Source organism: Triturus cristatus, chromosome 9 (assembly GCF_964204655.1).
Source record: "Triturus cristatus chromosome 9, aTriCri1.1, whole genome shotgun sequence".
Lineage (NCBI taxonomy): Eukaryota > Metazoa > Chordata > Amphibia > Caudata > Salamandridae > Triturus > Triturus cristatus.
Window position 1 is genome coordinate 690,096,434 of NC_140592.1, and position 23,534 is coordinate 690,119,967.

General features: G+C 42.9%; 1 long non-coding RNA gene across 2 annotated transcripts in view; it reads right to left on the bottom strand.

The window, feature by feature from the left end:
- The window catches only part of LOC146798506 (uncharacterized), a 210,542-nt gene extending 209,447 nt beyond the window's left edge, over positions 1-1,095 (bottom strand). For both annotated transcript variants that reach the window (XR_014969173.1, XR_014969172.1), the window contains exons 1-3: positions 981-1,095; positions 791-870; positions 622-689 (exon numbers count right to left, since the gene is read on the bottom strand). This is a non-coding gene — a long non-coding RNA (uncharacterized LOC146798506). The remainder of the gene's footprint in view (positions 1-621; positions 690-790; positions 871-980) is intronic.
- Between the last annotated feature and the right edge of the window lie 22,439 nt (positions 1,096-23,534).

Sequence of the window (23,534 nt, forward strand, 5' to 3'; positions counted from 1 at the left end):
ACCAAGGAAATGAAAAAAAGAGACAAATTTTATGATTAAATACACAATTGGTATATACAAGTTGGAATAACCATAACAAACATATGTGCACTGACAGTGAAGAGAACAAGTGAACGACGCAGTGACATAAGTGTTAAGATGACAACATGGTGTGGCAAGATAATTTGAGTAAATTCAGGGTCGAGGAAGAATATATACAATGAACAGTTTGCAAGTTATCTTTAAATCACAAAGGGCCCTTTAACTAGCCACAAATAATGCTGTCCGGTCGACGATGTTTCAACCTCCTTGCGTTGAGGTCATCATCAGGACTATGGTTATCAAAGTATTTAAAAATACCTATGTGTAAAAGAAGAAAAAAAGCAATAATGAATTGTGAAGCCCAGAAAAGCCAACGACGTAGAGGACAAGGATGAAGAAAAAATAAATAAGAAGGAAGGAAAGAAGGAAAAGGAAAAAAGGGAGCTAATCATATCTATGTACAGGGTTAATTAATCCACAGCGTCATAGCTGAATACAGGATGATTAAATTCCTATATGATTAACAAGGGAAAGAAAGGTAAGGGAGGAAACCAAGGTAAGTGGGTGTATAATTATAAACCATTAGCATGTGTCCCTTACCAATTAGGGCAATTGTATATTGAAGCCACAATGAAGGTCCGTCAATCTAGGGGGGTATTTTAAGCTGTCTGAAACAATGAAGGAATAAAATAAATTAAGGGACTAATAAAAGGTGACCAACTATTAAAGAAAAACATGTAACTAAGCCAATTGGGGCAAGGGCGCTTACCGATAAAGAACAAAGAAGAACGAAGGCACACGAAAAAATCCGCCTTGAAGGGTATTGGTTGCTGTACTGTGATCAGCAATCTATCAAAACACAATGAATTACGGGAGTTATAAAAACGTGCTAGGATAGGTGACAATAATGTGCTATGGTAAACCGGGATACAAAAAAACAAAGGGGCAAGTGCGCTTACCAGGAACGATATGTAAATCTGGAACTCAAGTCAGGGATTGTTCGGAGCATCCAGCGGTAGAAATAAGGAGTCACTTGGTCAGAACGAACAAAGCGTCTGACGTGTGTGAAGCGCGGAACCCGGAAATAGACTATCCGGGTCATGTGACCACGCAGACAACACAAGGGAAGGACTACAAAAATCAGAACACGAGCAGGGAGAAATGAAAGGAAGAAACAGGGGCAGAGTCAGAGAGGGACACCCGATATGTGAAGAATTGGATAGCATAATAAAATACATTTATAATGAAAGATTCATAAGAAAATACATATATTTCCAAAACATGCATAAATTCTAAATAGGCAATTAGTTGAAAGGTGAATACATTACATAGCTACAATCATATGTAATTTTTGTCAGAGATGGTTGTTAATACATTGAGTACTATGGACAATCACAGTATACCTATCACAATCGGGTAAACTCAGATGGACAAAAAGGACAGAACAGAGTCAATACATACACATCACCTATATAAGTACTGTAAAGAGAGAAACAGTTCAACTTTGACAATATATAGAACTAAACAGCAACCAATCATGGAAAAACCGAAATTATTAGAAAACTTTTTTAAAAAACATAAATTATATATATATATATATATATATATATATATATATATATATATATGTGTATATATATATATATATATATATATATATATATATATATATATATATATATATATATATATATATATATATATATATATATATATATATATATATATATATATATATATATATCCAACTCAACTGCCCCTTCGGTTTAAGAACGCACTCGGACACAGACTGTCCTTAATCCTTTATTGGCAAACTCACGTTCCGTATACAGATATCTTGCAGCTTCAGAGTCAATTACGCCTGACGCGTTTCAAAGCCTGTAGCTTCTTTCTCAAAGGCTTGACGTCCGTGTGCAATGTGGGACACACCTGTTTCTCTACGATACCACGCCCACCATAGGCAAAGGATTCTGGTTCCCGTAGTATGTCCCAAAAAATTATTTCCCTGGATGGGTTCCCTGAATGGGTGCACTCGTTTCTGCTGCTTATTCAATTCAAATCCCACAGATGGGCCTCCGCATACGGACGTGCGATAAATCCAAAGTCCATGTCCCATGAGAGAGGCAAGGTTGTATACCGAGCCCCATGGCCCCCAATGTTGGTGGGGTGGTGTGTCCTTCGCGGCAAGGGCTGCCGCGTCGTACATCCAACTCAACTGCCCCTTCAGTTTAAGAACGCACTCGGACACAGACTGTCCTTAATCCTTTATTGGCAAACTCACCTTCCGTATACAGATATCTTGCAGCTTCAGAGTCAATTACGCCTGACGCGTTTCAAAGCCTGTAGCTTCTTTCTCAAAGGCTTGACGTCCGTGTGCAATGTGGGACACACCTGTTTCTCTACGATACCACGCCCACCATAGGCAAAGGATTCTGGTTCCCGTAGTATGTCCCAAAAAATTATTTCCCTGGATGAGTTCCCTGAATGGGTGCACTCGTTTCTGCTGCTTATTCAATTCAAAGCCCACAGATGGGCCTCCGCATACGGACGTGCAATAAATCCAAAGTCCATGTCCCATGAGAGAGGCAAGGTTGTATACCGAGCCCCATGGCCCCCAATGTTGGTGGGGTGGTGCGTCCTTCGCGGCAAGGGCTGCCGCGTCGTACATCCAACTCAACTGCCCCTTCAGTTTAAGAACGCACTCGGACACAGACTGTCCTTAATCCTTTATTGGCAAACTCACCTTCCGTATACAGCTATCTTGCAGCTTCAGAGTCAATTACGCCTGACGCGTTTCAAAGCCTGTAGCTTCTTTCTCAAAGGCTTGACGTCCGTGTGCAATGTGGGACACACCTGTTTCTCTACGATACCACGCCTACCATAGGCAAAGGATTCTGGTTCCCGTAGTATGTCCCAAAAAATTATTTCCCTGAATGGGTGCACTCGTTTCTGCTGCTTATTCAATTCAAAGCCCACAGATGGGCCTCCGCATACGGACGTGCGATAAATCCAAAGTCCATGTCCCATGAGAGAGGCAAGGTTGTATACCGAGCCCCATGGCCCCCAATGTTGGTGGGGTGGTGCGTCCTTCGCAGCAAGGGCTGCCGCGTCGTACATCCAACTCAACTGCCCCTTCAGTTTAAGAACGCACTCGGACACAGACTGTCCTTAATCCTTTATTGGCAAACTCACGTTCCGTATACAGATATCTTGCAGCTTCAGAGTCAATTACGCCTGACGCGTTTCAAAGCCTGTAGCTTCTTTCTCAAAGGCTTGACGTCCGTGTGCAATGTGGGACACACCTGTTTCTCTACGATACCACGCCCACCATAGGCAAAGGATTCTGGTTCCCGTAGTATGTCCCAAAAAATTATTTCCCTGGATGGGTTCCCTGAATGGGTGCACTCGTTTCTGCTGCTTATTCAATTCAAAGCCCACAGATGGGCCTCCGCATACGGACGTGTGATAAATCCAAAGTCCATGTCCCATGAAAGAGGCAAGGTTGTATACCGAGCCCCATGGCCCCCAATGTTGGTGGGGTGGTGCGTCCTTCGCGGCAAGGGCTGCCGCGTCGTACATCCAACTCAACTGCCCCTTCAGTTTAAGAACGCACTCGGACACAGACTGTCCTTAATCCTTTATTGGCAAACTCACGTTCCGTATACAGATATCTTGCAGCTTCTGGTTCCCGTAGTATGTCCCAAAAAATTATTTCCCTGGGCGGCCCTTGCCGCGAAGGACGAGTGCACCCATTCAGGGAACCCATCCAGGGAGATAATTTTTTTGGGACATACTACGGGAACCAGAATCCTTTGCCTATGGTGGGCGTGGTATCGTAGAGAAACAGGTGTGTCCCACATTGCACACGGACGTCAAGCCTTTGAGAAAGAAGCTACAGGCTTTGAAACGCGTCAGGCGTAATTGACTCTGAAGCTGCAAGATATCTGTATACTGAACGTGAGTTTGCCAATAAAGGATTAAGGACAGTCTGTGTCCGAGTGTGTTCTTAAACTGAAGGGGCAGTTGAGTTGGATATATATATATATATATATATATACATGCTGACAGTTTATAAAGCAATCTGCATATCAAAAGGACATATTGAATAAATATGGGCAGAAAAATGAAACAACATTATGTACCAGGAATACTAGCCACTCATGATGACTGTATTCCATTCATCTAAAGAGTTCAATCCATGTGACACAGAGTTACAACGTGCAATCCAAAGACATTCGCATTTATTTAGTAAAGTCTGAAGATTGCCGCCACGGATCGAAAGTTGTGGACAGTCTATGACTTGCCAAGTCATATCGGTTTCAGAGTGATTATGCTCCTTATAGTGCAACACCAGCGGAGCGGTAATGACATTACATCTAATGCGACTTTTGTGTTGGGAGATGCGCTGTTTAACCTTCTGTGTAGTCTGTCCGATGTAAAATAAATTACACGGACAGCGTATCACATAAATAACGTTGGTGGTACGACAATTGGAGAAATGTTTCAATTGATAGGTGTGTGAGGAAGTGACAAAGACTTTGGTATTAGTAGTCAACTCGCACACATTACAGTTTTGACACTTGAAGTGGCCTATCACAGGTGGAAGATTCCATAAAGTAGTCACGGTATTTTCATGTTTTTCTTTGATAGGCCAAGTGATAGCATGAACAAGTTTGTCAGACAAGTTATTACCCCTCTTATATGATAATAGGGGAGGATCTATGAAGTGTGGAAAAGACCGTAGCAGTTTCCAATTGTTCTTAATTATCTTAGAAACCTTGTTGCTACTGGGGCTGTAGGTAGAAACAAAAGGGATACGTGTATTGACACGTTTAGCAGAAGGTGCCAAAATAATTTCCCTATGGTTATACCATGCTCTTTTTTGAGATCTTCTAACCAAGTGTTTGGGGTAGCCCCTATCAATCAATTTTGACGAGAGGATAGCAGCCTCTCGAAAATAATCCTTTCTCCACTTACAATTCCGCCGTATCCGGAGGAACTGTCCGTAGGGCAAGGCATCTCTGAGCCCCCGAGGATGGTAACTGGAGTAGGCCAAGAGGGTATTACGCTCTGTTGGTTTACGATATAGAGATGTCCCAATTAAACCATCTTCTGCATGTAGTGTAAGATCCAAGAATGGAAGATCATTATTACACACATCCGAGGTAAACTTTAGATGGTTTTGGATGGAATTCAACCAAATAATAAACGATAAAAGGTTCTCATGTGTGCCATGCCACAACAGAAGAATATCGTCTATGTACCTGCGCCACAGGGTAATGTTGGTCAAAAAAGGATTACTACTATTCAGAAAAATGGTGGACTCTAAATAGTGAACATAAAGTACTGCAAAATTTGGTGCAAAACAAGCACCCATCGACACGCCTTTGACTTGAAGGTAATATGTATCTTTATACAAAAAATAGTTGTTGGTCAAAGCTATGTGTAACAATTGAACTACAAATTCTGTAGGAATGCGTGTCGGACGGGGGCGAGTATTCAATATGAGCTCCATGACCATAAGTCCATCAGCCTGGGGAATATTCGTATATAAAGACTCGATGTCTAAACCCACCATGAGATCTAATTCAGGGTTAAACGGAAGATCATCTATGATATTGATAAGAGGTGTACTATCCTTGACAAAGGTATCAGTCAAGGGGACAAAAACCTTAAGGATGGAATCAATATATTTACCCAGGGGTTCCAACACGGAGCCACACCCAGATACTATCGGGCGCCCCGGCGGTGTCGCTGAATTCTTATGGACTTTCGGTAAGGTGTAGATTACCGGTGTTCTAGGGAATGAGCTATTGAAAAATTCATACTCTTTTTTATTAATAATACCACTCAAGAGTGCCTGGGATGTAGCAGTGGCGATCTTGTCTTGGATGGAACGCAAAGGGTCTGAATTCAATTTACGATAATGCATAGTGTTGTCAAGTTGGCGGAGGATTTCTGAATCATAATCCTCACGATCCATCACGACAATCCCGCCGCCCTTGTCAGCTGGTTTTATTATCAAATTTTGATTACTGCTGAGACTGTCAATAGCCAGTTTTTCTGAAAGCGGCAAATTATAAGGGACAAATTCGTTGAGTCGTTGTAACTCATTAATCTCCAACAGTACAATTTTTTCGAAGGTTAAAATTTCAGGTGGCATCATGGATGTTGGTGGTAAAAATGTGGATGCCGGTCTAAATTGAGCATCATGTGGTAAATTAGTCTCAGGTTTGTCCGAAAAAAATTGTTTCAGACGAATCCGTCTGAAGAACAAAAGTAAATCCTCCTGTAACTTAAAAAAATCACTACGTGCCGTAGGAACAAATGACAAACCCTTACTTAATAAGGAAATCTCATCTGACGACAGGGAATGCCGGGAGAGATTAAAGATAGGAATATTCCTATCAATGGTAGATTGGTCCTGATGAAGTAATGAACCATTAGGCAGAATGGTTTCAGGGCCGATGGTTAGGGCAGCCTGTGCACCGGTGTCAGGTGTGATCTCAATATTACCCGAAGGAAATAATGGAGGTAAGTTAGATACCCCCGCAGAAGGCATATACCCACTTTTAGTTACCAAAGAAACAAGACAAGACTCATCACTAGTAATATTTAAAGGACCGATGGAAATATCATTAGAAGGCCCTTGTTGAGTATCATATGGCAGCCGTGTTATTGTGGGGGCCCCCATTGATAAAACTTTTGTCGGGTCTGTCTCTCGCCCGCGTATTGGTATTGGTAGCCTTGTCGCCTGCGGCCACGTCTGCGGCCGCGGTCCTGTCCTAAAAAACCAGTGGGTAAAAGGGGTAGAGGACGTCTCTGAGGGCCGGTGCTACTACCTTCACCACTATCAGTGTCTTCAATGGAGGTGTTAGAGGAATCAGAGAATGTAATGGGCCGATTATTACGAAAACGACCCCAGTTCTTGGTCTTAGGGGGCTGGTAATTAGAGTTATAGAAGGAATCTGATAGGTAGGGATAGGTATAACTCTTGTTATAGTTCTTAATGTCTCTCTGGATCTTATTGATTTTCTTATTCTGTTCAAAGGTATGGAAAGTAGCAATGGTACTATTCACTCTTTCAAGGAGCCCCTTTGCATCTGAGATGGTAGTATCTGCTAGAATAAGTTTCTCAAGTTCTGCTATCTCTTCCAATTCTTTCTTGCTATGTTCTATAGCTGTTTCGATACCAAGGACCATCCAGTGCCTTGAGCAAGAAGTGGCAAGATGGCTAAAGCCAGTACGAAATTTCGGGTCCTGAGTGAAAATAGCAGGAGTGTTACGAATTTGTAATCCTAGAGGTATGGTATCCGACTTTAAATACTCAGTTAACATACGAGCATGTAAGTCGGTCCGGATTTGTTTCTTTTTCAGATTTTCTAATTTTTCTAGCAGAATCCTAGAATTATTGGGAGCAGTAGGGAGAGGGGTGGAGGTGAAGGCTAAAAGAGATGGGCCACAAAGAATATTTTTGATATAGTCATCTGAGTAGACGGGGGTCTCTCTAGAAGACATAATAAGTAACCTAATTACTCATTATGTAACACAAATTAAGTGTAAAGTATTTAAACAAAATACTCTCGCAATCCAGCGATTGCTCAATCATATAAACAAGAAAAACAGGAGCAAGCCCGTTACCCCAGCTGAGACCGGGTAAATGTAATAACAAAAAACAATGTCTCAACAGGGAAAATAAGTCTAGGGACCAATAAATACACAATTTAATCGAAAAACCAAGGAGGGACAAGAGAGATCATTTCCTTGGTCTCTCTTGTCCCTCCTTGGTTTTTCGATTAAATTGTGTATTTATTGGTCCCTAGACTTATTTTCCCTGTTGAGACAAAATGTGACAGTAAGCATCCCCTCGTCAACTGTCACGGTACAGGCCGCCAGCAGAATAATTTTGCAGGACAGTGGAATTAGCAGTGGAATCGCCAGCCACAGGGATATAATGGGAGCCAACAACAGCATCAGGTTTCAGGGTTTAGGGGCGGTAAGGGAGGACATGGATCTGGAACGAAAAGCTTGTACACCCATTAGGTTAGACTGGCTGTATTTTTGGCTGCCACTATGTGATCAGACGGCCAATGCTCAGCAGTTGAGGGAAGGATTTAATCATGGTTTTCGGTTGGGTTACCTAGGTCCAAGGGCACACCGGTGGCCGGACGACCTTAAGTCTGTAGGAGCTGCAAAGTAGGTGGTTCAGGACAGATTGTTGAAAGAGATTCAGGCGGGGACCACGGCTGGCCGGTTTGAAGATTGGCCTATGCCAGATTTAATTGTATCTCCAATTGGGGTGGTTCCCAAAAAAGAAAGAGGTCAGTTTCACCTTATCCAACACTTATCCTGGCCTGAAAGCTCCTTGGTTAACGATGTCATCCCTGAGGAGGATGTTTCGTCACATATTCTTCAGTGGACGTAGCTTTGGCCATAGTAGAGGGGTTGGGCCGAGGGTCGCTTATGGCTAAAAGTGATATCAAGTCAGCTTTTGCTTGCTCCCTGTGCATCTCGAAGATTTCAAGTTGCTAGACATTCAATTTGTGGGCCAGCGGTATGTGGATAGGGCACTCCGAATGGGTTGTTCTATTTCATGTGCCTTGTTTGAGTGTTTTAGCACGTTCGCACAATGGGTTTTCACTTGGAGCACTGGCCATTCTGAAGTGACCCATTACCTTGATGTTTTATTTTTTGTTGGGACGGACTGCCAGAGGATGCTGGACAGTTTTAAGGAGCTCATGGGCGACGTTTGGGTGCCCATGGCACGATAGAAGACAGTGGGCCCAGCACAGTACATGTTGTTCTTTGCCATTGGATAAAAAGTTGACAATGCAATTGTTGTCAGACGCCATCCTGCCAAACAAAAGGTCACTGTAAACGAGGTGCAAGTGCTGCTGGGACACTTCAATTTTGCCTGTAGGGTGAGGTGAGCTGGGAGGTCTTTCTGCAGACTGTTGGGGGTCTCATTGTGGGCCTTACCTCTGCCCCATCACCATGTGAGGTTGGAGGCAGGGACCAAAGTGGATTTGAGGATGCTGCGCTTTTTTTTAGAAACTTTTAATGGCATGCCACTGCAGAAGCCAGCAGAGTTTGATTGGGATGCACAATTGTACTCAGATGCTGCAGAAGGGATAGGCTTTGGCTTGAATTGGCATGGGAAATGGTGTGCTGAAGAATGACTGAACAACTGGAAGAGGGGAGGGAGAAGTATAGCTTTCTTGGCATTTCTACCTCTTGTGGTTGCACTAGCACTTTGGGGGCAACAGTTAGCGCACAAGAAGATTTTCTTCCGCATTGATAACATGGCAGAGGTGCAGGTAGTCAAATCCAAGGTGTTGAAGCTGTTGTGGATCTTTGTCCTGGATTGTTTGAAATTTGATATTACATTTAGAGCACAGCATATGCCGGGTGTGGACAATGACATTGCGGATGCTTTGTCTTGTTCACATTGGCAGAGATTCCATGGACTGGCCACAGAAACGGACAGAGTCAGGACCAGGATGCCATGGAAGCTACAGAGGATGCTCCAGCTGGTGGTAGGATCGCTGGCTTTGTCAACCAGGAAAGCTTATAGTCAGGCTTGGAAGGAGTTTTTAGATAGTGGCATGAGAAGGAGTGCGATTTCTTGGTCGAGGACGGAAGATGTAGTACTATTAATGCTGCAGTTAATTGAGAAGGGGCAGTCAGTAGTAACAATTGCAGGCAAATTAGCTGGCATTGCCTTCATGGGCAAGCTCTTTTGGGGATACTCTCCATCCGCAGGAGAATTGGGATCCAGGATACTGGAAGTTTGGGCCAGAGTGTCAGGGCCCAGGGGGCCAACGAGGCAGCTGCTAACGGGGCATTTATTCAAAGAAGTGATCAAGGTTTTACCAGAAGTGTGCATGTGTGAGCATGAACAGGCTATGTTCTCAGTCATGATGATGTGGGTGCTGTTTGGGGCTTTTAGGGTGTCTGAATTACTAGAGGGTAGGGGAACTAAGGGTATTACTTGGGAGGAGGTCCGTCCGTGTTCGGCAGGTTTTCAGGTGTGGCTGCACAAGTCCAAAATAGACCAGAGGGCTAAGGGTAGAGCAGTGTTGCTGGGCCGGTTTCCTGTACCTACTTTTTATCTACTACATTGGGTTGAGGCATTGAGAGCAAGGCTCGTGAGGGTGATAGGCCCGGTCTTCCTCCACAGGGACGGTAGGAGGGTGATGGCTTTTCAATTATTGTCGGTATTGAGACAAGGTCTGACTCGGGTGATGGTGAATGCGAAAGGTTTTGGCACTCAGTCATTCCGAATAGGTGTGGCAACAGAAGCAGGCAAGCTGGAACAGAGCGGACATAATGAGCTTGGGCCAATGGGCATCAAACTATTTTCAGTGCTATGTGTGGGTGGGGGTGGTGTTTGCTAAGCTACCGCTGTTTCTTATTCATTGTTGTTCTGCTTAAGATTCGGTCCCTGACCCGTAAGTTCTGGTCTTTCAATTTGGATAGTGGCCCATTCAGTTGTGAGATGGGAAGAAAAGAAGGCCACACAGAGCAGACTCCGGGTTAATTTGGATTTTGAACCACACCATTTTCCGTTGAAATGGCATCGTAGAGGGGGGATGCAGTGCAAAGAACTGCTCCCTTGCTTGAACAAATTGTTAGTTAGAGGGCATTGCCCGGACATCTTACTGGTGCACTTGGGAGAGAACAACATAGTTGTTGAGAAATGGGTGTCTTCGTTGACAATGATGAAGGAAAACATACAGAAGATTTTGAGGCAGTGGTCAGGATATCACATTATGTGGACCCAGTTTATTCCTAGTAGAGTGTGGTGAGGGGCTTTGAAGCCAGCAGCGATTGAAAAGGCAACGAGAAAGATTATTAGAGAAAAGAAGGCTTTCTGTAGGGACAAGGGTGTGTCCCGAATAGAGCATATGGATCTTAAGGACGATTCAGTGGAATTTTTTCAGGGCGATGGGGTTCACTTCTCCTATTACTGTATGGAGCGGTATTTACTCCAGATACAGGACACATTAGTCAAATAATTGAGCATTTTCTAGAAGTCAGGTAAAGGCGGGGTGGGGGGCAGGAAAAGTCAGTTCTAGAATTTTTCTGGGTGGCGGTTGGCATGGTTTAGCCAAGTTTATTTGTTGTTGACAGAGGCAATCGAGGCTGAAAAGGAATGGTTAGACAAGCTCACGCCTAAATGGGGTAGGCACTTTAAGGTTAATTAGGAAGTTAAGTTAGGTACAGGTTAATAATTAGTGTAAAAATGTTGGGGAGGTTAAACATTTCAATTGCTGAACATAAGCCCAGAAGGAAGTAGACAATTGCAGGTTAGGTTTTGTAGTGGGAAGGTACTTTTAGGGTTGGGAGGTAGTTTAACATAGGTAATTTTTTGTATAGTGAGGTTGTAGTTTCGTATGGCATTGGGCCAAGGGTTTTAATTGTGATGCAAAGGCTAACCCCTTGCTACCTACTGTTGGAGCTCTGTTATCAGTTGTGAAAGCTCCAGCCCATTTACACTCTTACCCAGAAGCGGTGATCTTTTATTAGTAGCGTGAGAGGTAAAGGGAGAATTATATCAATCATCAGAGTTTCCAACTACCATGTAACCAATCTGGTCACATAATAATTCAGACCAAAATTTGTGAGATTTTACTCATAAATTCAAAAATAAGTTTACATAGACTAATCTCAGCATCAAATATAAAAGTAAAGAACAAACAAAACGTGTCCAGAAGAAAAAACACTATTAATTCAATTATCATCAAGCAAAAATGAGGAAAAAGAATTGTGAGTTAAATTGCATCAATTGTTTTTCAAAAGAAAGTATTAGTCCTGTCTTCCTCTATACTACTCTAACGGCGCCAACTATTCGAATAAGCATTTGATTTCAAATTTGAAATAAAGAGAGAAAGGTGTCAGCTGCTGAAGTCTTCAGTAGAAGCTCTCCAAGCAATTGGGTCAAGTAGCAGAAAGCCACCTATGCAGAAGCATAGCTCTGCACTCTACGAAATCTCAAGATGTCTCTCCCAAAAGGAGAAAAGGGCAGAATGAATGCTCCCCTCATTAAGAACAATATGATATTAGTTGCATTCAATGTAGACCATCCCACATGACTCTTCCTTCTCAGTGTTTTTCCAGACTCCCAGCACAAGATTGGACACCTGCCCCTCCTTTCCCACTTCAACAAGTTACAACTGCATTTGTCCTTGGCCATTTTTTCCCTCCTCCACGAAAACCCCTCTCCTCGCTCATTACCGCGATTATCTCTGCTGACTTCATCTTTTTGTACCTTTCTATTTATTAAAACAAGACTCCCTTATGCTAACTTATGAGGCTTGGTCCACACCTGCAGTGGAAACAAAATGCAACAAAACATTTCACAGTGAAGGTTAAACACAATCAGAACGTGAAACTGCGATGTGAGCTTACGCTGAAACATAATGTTATGCTAAAATGAAATGGTACATGAAGTTAAACTAGAATAGACGTTAGGCCTCAAATTAATGGCTAACTTTAGTACGTGCACTAGGTTACAAATACGTGCACAAAATGCAAATGGATCACAAACAAAATCTTATAACACATGAATAATAGAAAAACAATTAAGAATCATTAATAAAACTTTTCTCAAGTGAACATCATATTATGTTACACCTGAATCGCCTAAACATTAGTGTGCATATATTACTTCATTAGTTTCACTATAAATTACCTCATGAGTATAGATTTCCCTTAATCATCAGTACATTAATACATTAGATTTCTCTATTAGTCAAAATTGTAATCACACATTTATAAGCTGCATATATTATACGTGAAGCACTATATATATATATATATATATATATATATATATATATATATATATATATATATATATATATATATATATATATATATATATATATATATATATATATATATATATATTATCTACTGGCAGTCGCCAGTAGATAGTTATAGTTAGGACCATGTTTCCATAGGAAATCTGAAAATTCTGTTTTGAATAACTTTGGCGCTGGTTGACGAATCCTCGCAAAATTTTCAAAACTAATGGGGCGCTCCGCTCAGCTCCTACCCTGAAAGTCTCGGGGTGATTTGTCAAGGGGGGGCTGAGAAAAAAGGGGGGTCCCAAAACACGTTTTCCCTATGCATTTTTCCATAGGACCTTTAGTCGAAGGTGCAGCCCGAACGGCTGAACAGAATTACTTGAAATTTGGCAGAGAGGTAGTCCTCAGGTCAGGGAAGTGCATTTTGCAGGTCTGGTGTCAATCTGTTTAGTATTTCCTGAGAAAATAGCATTTAAAAGCATATAAATATCTATACACGCCCACCGTGCGCGCACTGTGCGCGCACGGTGGCATCCGCGAGCGAAATTCTGATTGGTTGATAGATGTCAGTCAACATTCGAATCGGTCGAAATCAGGAAGTGTCGGCCGCCATTTTTTCTGTCGCACTGAAAAGGAAAGGTGGAAAAAAGGTGGAAAACGTGAAAAGGGGGCAGGGAAGAGAGTTCCTGACCCCCTAGCGTTTGTCAGGGGGTCACAGAAGGAACCCCAAGGTTGAAAAAAACATTTTATCATTTTTAAAAAATATAGCGGGTGCATGCACGGTGTGCGCACGGTGAAAAACCTTGAAAAAAATAAAGAAATAATAAATACATAACTTAGCATTTAAAAAACCGTACAAATTCACTTAAAAAACCATAGGTTTCACACACGTTATAGTTAGGAATTAGCATTTAAAAAACCTTGCAAATTCACTTAAAAAAACCATAGGTTTCACACAGGTTATAGTTAAGTGGACATTTCACTCGTAAAAAACCAATGAAATTCCCCCGTTATAGTTAGTTCAGATAACTATAACTCGCGCGACCGCCACTCTATCACAAGGATGATGTCATTAGTGATGTCATGAGTGATGCCATTGACCATGTCATGAGTGATGTAATGTGTGACGTCATGAGCAGTGGATTGCCCAGATGTAGCCAAAGTATAGCCCAATGACAGAATGTCCCAGAGTGTTCTAACGAACAACTAGAGCGCTAACAGTCTTCTTTATGACAAAAGTAAAAAACACCTGAAGCCATCTTGATTGGAATAAAGTGGTAACACTTAAAACATTTAATTTACAAAGCAACAAAATGAGGGGGTTCATTTTGCCATAGAAATTATGATTAGTGCTGCAGAAAGAAAAATTAGGGCACATTTTGACTTCTCAAATCCTCTTTTATTTCATAAAAAAATTCTGACATGCAGACTGAAACATGCACTTTGAATACCAGCAGCAGACTTCCCTGGTGAGCAGAAGCTTTACTACAGTGATCTAATGAGCAACTAGAGTGCTAACATTCAGAATTTATGGCAACTGTATGACACATCTGAATGCCTTCTTGATGGAACCAAAGTAAAAAACTGAAAGTATTTCCTACTGAGGAGACTGCAGTAAATGAGGAAATTAGGAAACTTCATAACAAATAAATCTCCCAAGATGGCCGCCAGAGACAAAAGAGCCCAAATGTAACCCAAATATCACTCAGATGTAGCCCAAGTATAGCCCAATGACAGAATGTCCCAGAGTGTTCTTAAGAACACCTAGAGCGCTTACTGTCTTACTTATGACAAACGTATGGCACACCTGAAGCCATCTTGATTGGAATAAACTGGTAACACTTAATACATTTAATTTAAAAATGAACACATTGAGGGGGCTCATTTTGCCATAGCAATTATGATTAGTGCTGAAGAAAGAAAAATTAGGGCACATTTTGAGTGACTTCTCAAATCCTCTTCTATTTCATTAAAAAATTCTGATATGCAGACTGAAACATGCACTTTTAATACCAGCAGCAGACTTCCGTGGTGAGCAGTAGCTTTACTACAGTGATCTAATGAGCAACTAGAGTGCTAACATTCAAAATTAATGGCAAATGTGTGACATATCTGAATACCTTCTTGATGGAATCAAAGTAAAAAACTGAAAGCATTTCCTACTGGGGAGACTGCAGTAAATGAGGAAATTAGGAAACTTCATAACAAATAAATCTCCCAAGATGGACACCAGAGACACAAGAGCCCAAATGCAGCACAAATATCGCCCAGATGTAGCCCACATGTAGCCCAATGACAGAAGTGTGCAAAACACTTATTTTTTGTGTATTTGCAGTTTTATATAGTGCAGACTTGTCAGGTATTGGAGTGCTTTACATGAGCATTGGTTACATCACACAAGATCAAATTAATTTTGGTTGTAGACATGGGGAGATTAAGTGATTTGACCAGAATCACAGAATGTTGAGCTGAAGCAGAAACTCCAACCTGGTTCCCCAGTTGCAAAGTCTGCAGCTCTGGAAGTAACACCACATCCTCTCCCCTAAGTGCAACATTTAATCAAGTGGTCAACTGGATAAAAAACATAAAGATTACACATAATTTAAAAGTTCTTTGTCGCTATTTGAAAACTCAGAAAATATGTCCTCATTTTAGTTTTTTAGAGCACTAGCCATAATTTTGATGCAAATAAGACCCTCTCATATATGTAATTTCTAAAGGAAATGCTCTAGGTATTACAGTTTTGATTACATCAAGACGACGTCAGGCGTTCCACACTTTTGTAATAAATATAGAATGTTAGCAATCTAGTTGTTCATTGGGATACTGTTGAGAGACAGAGGCCAGGGGCACGGACTCTGAAAATTGAAGGCAAGTAGGAGAGTGCAGAGGAAACAATTTGACCTCACTGGGCAGGCAGGAAGGGCAGTGGCAGCAGAACAGACTATGGAGGGCAGTGGAAAGGGGGCAGGGGCAACAAACTAACAATACACGACTGGCAAGAGAGGCTGTGGCAATATAATAGACCATTGTGGGCAGAAGGAAGAGGCAGTGGTAGTACAACCATACATGCCAAAAGACCCGTTTCAGCCAGGAAACGTCCAATGTTTTTAAGCTCAAATGGGCTTTATTTGATCTGTCTCCTGTCTACAATCTCCTCTTTTTCAATGTAACTCAAAGGGGAAAATCAATACCCCAGTTTTTTTTCAAAATCTCCCTCTTACCAAGTTCGAAATGTTCGCAAGCATGGTACATTGGATCATGGTAGGCAGGAGAATTGGGGTAGGGACATGGACTCGGATAATAGAGGACAGGAGGGACATGGAGAGGTGCACCAAACTGACCCTACAGGGCAGGCATCAGGGTTTACAGCAGCACAATACACCACACAGGGCATGTGGGACGGGAGTGCAGCACAACAATCCATAGAAAGCAATAGGGAGGGGACAGGACCATGCACATGGACAACAGAGAACAGAGGTGAAAGAGGCAATGGTAGCTAGCTGACCATAATGGACAGACAGGAGAGAAAGCTGCAGCATAACAGACCATAGAGGGCAGGAGGGACGGAACAGGGGCATTACAATGGAACAGACAAGCCAGGAGGGAGGGAATAGGGGTCTGCACATGGAACCAGAGGGCTGGGGGCAAGGGGGCAGGGCAGGAGCCGCAAGATGACCACGGAGGTCAGGCAGGATGGGCACTAGAAACAAGACATACCATGGAGAGCAACAGTGAGACTATGATGGCATACACACAGACCATGGAGGGAAGGTGGGAGGGTGTCAGGGGCAGCTAGCTGACCACACAGGGAAGGTGGGAGGGGCCGTGGCAGCACAGAAGACCATGCATGGCAAGCGGGAGGGTTAGTGGCAGCACAATAGCTATGATGGGCAAGAAGGAGGGTGCCGGGGCATGCACAAAGGACCATGGAGAATAGAAGGGAGGGTCAGGACCTGGGCACAGACAAGAGAGTTCAGGGGAAGGGGCCTCACAACAGACCACGCGGGGCAGGCAGGAGGAGCAGTTGCAGCACAACAGACCAGGGAGGGCAGAAGGGTGTGGCAGTAAAATGGACCATGGAGGACAGGAGGAAGGGGATAGGGGCATGGCATGTGGACAGGCAGGGTGGAGGTGGCAGGGACAGGTTACAGTCATCTGACAATGTTAAGGCAGGTGGGAGGGGAGTGGCAGCTCAACAGAACACTCAGAGTAGATAAGAGTGGCAGGTCCATGGAACATGGTGGGCAAAAAGGATGGAGCAGGAGCATGCACAAAGACATCGGCGGGCAGGGGGAAGGAGAATAGGGGCAGCAAGCTAAGCACAGAGGCTAAGCAGGAGGTCATTGATGGGCCATAGAATTGGGCAATGGAAGGCAGGAGGAGTGGACTGTACATCATGCTAAATGGAGGGCAGTGGCAGCACATCAGACCATGCATGGCAGGAGGGAGGAGGCTAGTCCATGGATTCAGACAACAGAGGATAGGGAGGAGGTGGATGGGGCAGCAAGCTTACTGTTCAGAGAAGGTGGGTATTAGGAACTTTATTGTTTTTAAAATGTGTGTCTGTGCGAACTACTTAAAATATGAACAAGTATGCAGCATAATCTCACTTTTATTCAGGAAGAAGAGGACGTTTGTGACTGTGACTCTGGGCTCACTTGGCAGAAACGCCCCCTGACCCTCAACCCCCCATCGCAAAATGAAATGCCCATGAAAAGGGTAGGTGGACGCAGTGGTATATAGAACATAGTCCTGAGAGCACGATTGAAAATGAAAACTAGATATAGTATATGGTATAAACTATGCACCAAAAAGTGTGATATAAGATGAACCAGGGCGTGAAATATAATATGCAATACATTGTGCGCAATGACAGATTCATTGGAGAGCGCGAGATAGCACAGGCACTAGCGCATGCTATGCGATATGCGCCTTGGAGTGTAATATGCACAGGGCAGTGTTGTGTAACCTAGCAAGTCTCTAAAGTTATAATATAAAATATGTGCTGGGGAGTGTAACGTTGCATATGCACTGTGACAAGGATATGGATCCCAGATTGTAATATGTATGGCATAGCGCTGTGCGTTATAACTTAGGCATCGAGGAAGGCACGTTAGATGGGGCAATATAACCCGTGCGAAGCCAAGTGTGGCATGACATATTCACAGGGTGGTGTTACAGTGCACATGGGCTAGAGAGTGTCATAGAATACGCACTAGCTGGTGGAATACAACACTGAGGTGTGTGGCACTCGGCGGGCACTGGTGGGTGTAACACAGCATTGGGCTCAGCCAGGAGCACGCTGTGACTCTCAAGTGAGGTTCGTCTCCTTTCCAGAGAGTAAAATAAAAAGTATTACACATCTGGCTGTGGATGTGTGTTTTATTAACCGTGAGGGGGGTTTCTTGCATAGTTTGGTCGAATTTTTGTCGAATCCCCTTAGAATGGCTTGGTGTGCGTGTGTATTAAATGTGCCCGTCAATAGCTACCCATGTTTGTATAAATAAACGAGAAGGGTGTCTACTTGGAGAGTACCCACCGGCGGGGGCCCCGGGATTAGGCGCGGTAGGGCATCAGACACGTCAGAGCTTCACTAGTGGTGTAAATACATTCCACGTGGATTCATTGTATGCATAGTCGCCTTTTAATGAATATCACGCAAATAGTCATGGTGATAGGTACATACGGTTTGTCCAGAATGTCCTAGGTGTTTCTATAAATATATATTTTTTTTAAATGATAAAAAACAAAGGCCGGCCCCGGGGGATGGGCTCCCCGGGGCCATAAGTGGCCTGATGAGGGGGGCAACGCAGCCCCCCCTCCTAAAGCATAAAAAAAAAAAAAAAGGCCATGACCCGGGGGTTAGTGTTCCCGGGGCCGATTAAGGCCTTGAGAGGGGGGCCACGCAGCCCCCTTCCAAATTATTTTTTTTCAACAAAAAAAATTAGGGTGCAGGCTCTGGGGGGATGGGGTCTCCAGGGCCAATAAATTAGAAAAAGAAGGGGGGCCACACAGCCCTCCTTCTTAAAAATATAAAATAAATAAAAGACCGGCATCGCGCCGGAGGCCACGCCCCCTCCTTGCAGCACTCTGCAAACGCACCCCCTGGCCAGTTGTAAGTTGGGGAATTAATTCCCCTTCAATCCTGAGGGTCCCTGAGGGCCAACTAGCCCAACAGGTATCTCCAGTATGCGCCAGGGAGCTGCGTTGCAGACAGGTGTTCTGAGGTCACGCGCCTTTTGAACACCTCTATGCAACGCAGCTCTGTTGCACTTACTGGAGGTACCTAGTGGGCTAGTTTGACCAAAGGGACCCTTAGGATTCATGGGGACTTAATCTCTCAACCTAGAATGGCCACAGGGCGCGTTTACACAGTGGTGAAGGGAGGGGACGGGGCCTGAGGTGACGTGTGCAAACACGCCCTGTGGCGCGTTTTAAGTTGGGGAAATAATTCCCTTTCAATCCTGAGGGACCCTGGGGGCAACTAGCCCACCAGGTGCTTCCAGTAAGTGCCACTGCTCTGCGTTGCAGAGAGGTGTTGCAGGCCTTGCCCCTTTTTACACCTCCCTGCAATGGCGCTTACTGGATGTACCTAGTGGGCTATTTTGCCCCTAGGGACCCTCAGGATGCAAGGGGACTTAATCTCCCAACTTAAAACGGCCACAGGGCGTGTTTACACAGTGAGGAAGGGAGAGGACGGGGCCTGAGGTGACGTGTGCAAAGACGCCCTGTGGCGCGTTTTAAGAGGTAGTTTTAATCCCCTGCCCTATTATATACTAGGGGCTTACAGAGGAGGTCATGCTAATCACAGGGGGACCCCAACGCATAGTGTTCCCTAGTGTATGTAGGTGTTTTCACTGTATTCTGAGTGTCTTTTAACATAGCACTGGCTCTAGGATTGGTTAGTCAGACTCAGTTACCACCAGTATCCGTCTGAAAAAGTTGAGGGTACAGGATGATTTTACAACAAGGCTTCTCTCTGCTCTTCTGTTTGTTCTTTCTGCACGTTATCCTTCTTCCTGTACTTTTCTTCGTCTTTGAGGACTTCTGTTGCTTCTTTCTGCATTTCTTTTTTTTCTTTCTGTGCGTTTTTTCTTCTTTCTTCACATGTCCTATCTCTGTAGGCATAGTTAGAAATTAGCATTTAAAAAACCTTTGAAATTCACTGAAAAAAACATAGGTTTCAGGCACGTTATAGTTAGGAATTAGCATTTAAAAATCCTTAGAAATTCACTGAAAAAACAATAGGTTTCAGGGGCGTTATAGTTAGCTGGACTTTTCACTCGTACAAAACCATTGAAATTTCCCCGTTATAGTTAGTTCAGCTAACTATAACGCGCGCACCCGCAATGCACTGCTGATGACATCACATATTACATCACTCATGACATGGTCAGTGACATCACTCATGACATCACTGATGACATCTCAAATAAAATCACTGATGACATGATGACATCATCCTTGTGATAGAGTGGCAGACCTCCTCTCCCCCTAATATAACCTTTGATACACACATTCAAAAAAAGAAACTAAAATTTTCAAAACATTTGACATACCAATACCAGTTACAACAACCTATTCAGTAATTCTAAGATCCACATACACATCCACTCATTCACCAACAGTCCTATACAGTCACTCATAAATGTACTCACTCATCATATGCACTCATACACCTATACATCCTGTTACACAACGCCACTCATCCATAGAGTTACTCACACACATAGTCACTCATTCTAATAAAGAATCAAACATCCATTTACTTGCATATACAGTTATACACACACCACCACACTTACTTCTACAGAAACTTACACATACTTAGTCTTTTAAACAGTCACTTATAGAAACACATACTTATTCATACAGGAACTCTTCCAATCTCTCACTCTCACATATACTCACTTATATACACCAATAGTCACATATACTAGTTTAAAACATATGTAGTTACTCATAAAGACACTATTGAGACAGTCATTCACTCACTAACACACCCATGCACACACTCATCCACCCATACAGTCCTGCACACATGCTGTCTTCAACACATACAAACAGTGAGTCACTCATTCATGCACCTATGCACTCTGTAATACCCCGCACCGAACAACACAGACACTCAGACACTCATACTGATACTAAAAAAAACAACTAATAACCTATATAGACACTCATGTAGCTACTCACCAACCCATGCAGCCACTTATACACAAAGTGAGAGACTGATACAGATATTTACATATTTAAACATTACTCACTATGCCATGTATTCACTAAGATACACTTAATCAGTCGGTTATACAATCAATTTTTCAAAAACAAATCATCCATTTAGACACTTATATACCCATTTATTCTTCCATCGACCTTGAGATATACATATATAAAACGTATGTAATTTTCAGAAAAACACACATTCACTGGATGATGTCGTGATGTCATCAGTGATGTCATTTGAGATGTCATCAGTGATGTCATGAGTGATGTCACTGACCATGTCATGAGTGATGTAATATGTGACGTCATCAGCAGTACATTGCGGGCGCACAAGTTATAGTTAGCTGAACTAACTATAACGGGGAAATTTCAATAGTTTTGTACGAGTGGAAAGTCCAGCTAACTATAACGCCCCTGTAACCTATTGTTTTTTCAGTGAATATATATATATATATATATATATATATATATATATATATATATATATATATATATATATATATATATATATATATATATATATATATATATATGTTTTTCCCCAATGGCCCATGCTTTCAGAAGGCACTCAACAGCTCCCCACTTCTCGGCAGTGCGATATCTGGTAGTCAGCCCTACGCATTTCGAGGCCGTCCGCCTCTCTTCAGGGGCTCGCTTCACAGTTCTGGCGCTTGTGACGTCTCTGTGGTGCATGCAATTTATTTAATTGATGGCGTTGGTACGCTGTAAGCTGCGATTGCATGCTGGGACATGTGGTCCCTTAGAGATATATTGTTACCCATAGTGGGCTTCATGCACCAAACGGAGTTGAAGCCACTTTCTTCCTATGTAGGAGATCGTCTCCCGGGACACTTTCCTTTAGTAGTTGGGCTCACTGTGCTGTATATATGTGAAGTAGTCCATCTTCACCTATTAGTACATTAACAATACGAAATATATTTGAGTGCTGGCTACTCATAGATAAGGCGCACTCCAACTTTATCTCAGGGTGAGATCTAATTTATGAGTCTCCAGTGATGTGCACACTCATTTCAATAAAAGCAGCCTTTTTCACATTAGAACTGAGTCTGCGCTGCTCCCCATATTCCCCAAGTTTCCTTGCTGCGTTGGCAGTGATTGAAAGTTAGGTAAGTCGGGGCCCAAGGATTTATCTGCAAGTAGTAGTTCGCTCAATGACATTCATCAGAAAATTGTTGAAGTAGAGCATCCAATCAAAATGCGCTTTGTAAAGACCTGAAAATGTGCCACAAAATTCCAGAAAATCTAGACGTTGAGAATCTATTTTATTTAAATATTTAGTTTAATTTCAACAGTTGTGACATTGTTACCAAGTGCATTTTAATCTCAGTTTAATTAATGTTTTTTTGTGTGAAAAAAATCATATTTGGACATACACCAATAGCGACAGGATTACGGTTTGAAAAGTTAAGTTTCAAGCATATATTGTTTACAATTCCTAAACGATCTACACCTGACAATTTTAGGACTCTATCAGTGCACTTTCATGATTTCACTCAAACAAACCCCAACTCAGTAAACATTCCTTCCTTAGAGATGGGACGTGTTGCAGAGACGGTTCAAAGAGAGAGGTTTCCAAACAAACCCTGCCCGGGAAGCCTTAAACGTTTCAGCTGTGTGCAAAGAAGGTCCCCATGGCACTGACCCCTCGATCTCAGCCCACCCCTGACTACCCTCTTCCAGTGACACCCTGAGGCCTCAGCTCCACCCTCCAGTCATTATCAGAGTGCTTACGTGCAGAGCAGCACGCGCCGCTTCCTTCCTCGGCCTCCAGGAATGCGCGTGCAGCCTGTTGAGAGGGAAGGCCCAGCAGCTGGAGTGCGCTCTGACCTTGGAACCAAAAATGTGCAGGCGTGTGCAAACACTGAGAAGGGCTAACAAAATATGGCTGTCGCGCACACCAACCTCCGTACTCCAAACAGGCTCTGCAAAGTGCAACAACATATCGTTCAAACACCGCACACCATTCACCTTCACAGGCAAGGCTATAATTACTCTTAAACACACCTATAGACATTTAAGGCCAACATTTAGATATCTATGCAAGATGTAAAACTTCTTCCTTAATGTGTGATTTGTCTATTTACCGAAAAGTGGTATTGCTGCCCCAACATACAGTAATATAAATTCTCTACACTGGAATTATAGCCATTTAAAACCTAGCAGCTGCCAAGGTTTCAGATTGCTATGTGTGACATTTTCATAATTCCAGTGTAATTATGAGTGACATTTGAACGAGTATGAGAGACACTTACCTGCGAGCAAAATAAAGCAAAAAAGATGAGGGAAACATAAATATCAGAAATTACACCTATTTGAGTCAAGAGAAACTCTAAGTTAACTGTTGCAAAGCATCAAAGCATAAGAAATAAATTTTTTGCGGCATTCATTTATCAGACTCTAGCCAAAATTGCATAAAGTAATCAAAGTAGTCTGGAAGATGTTCCTAATTTA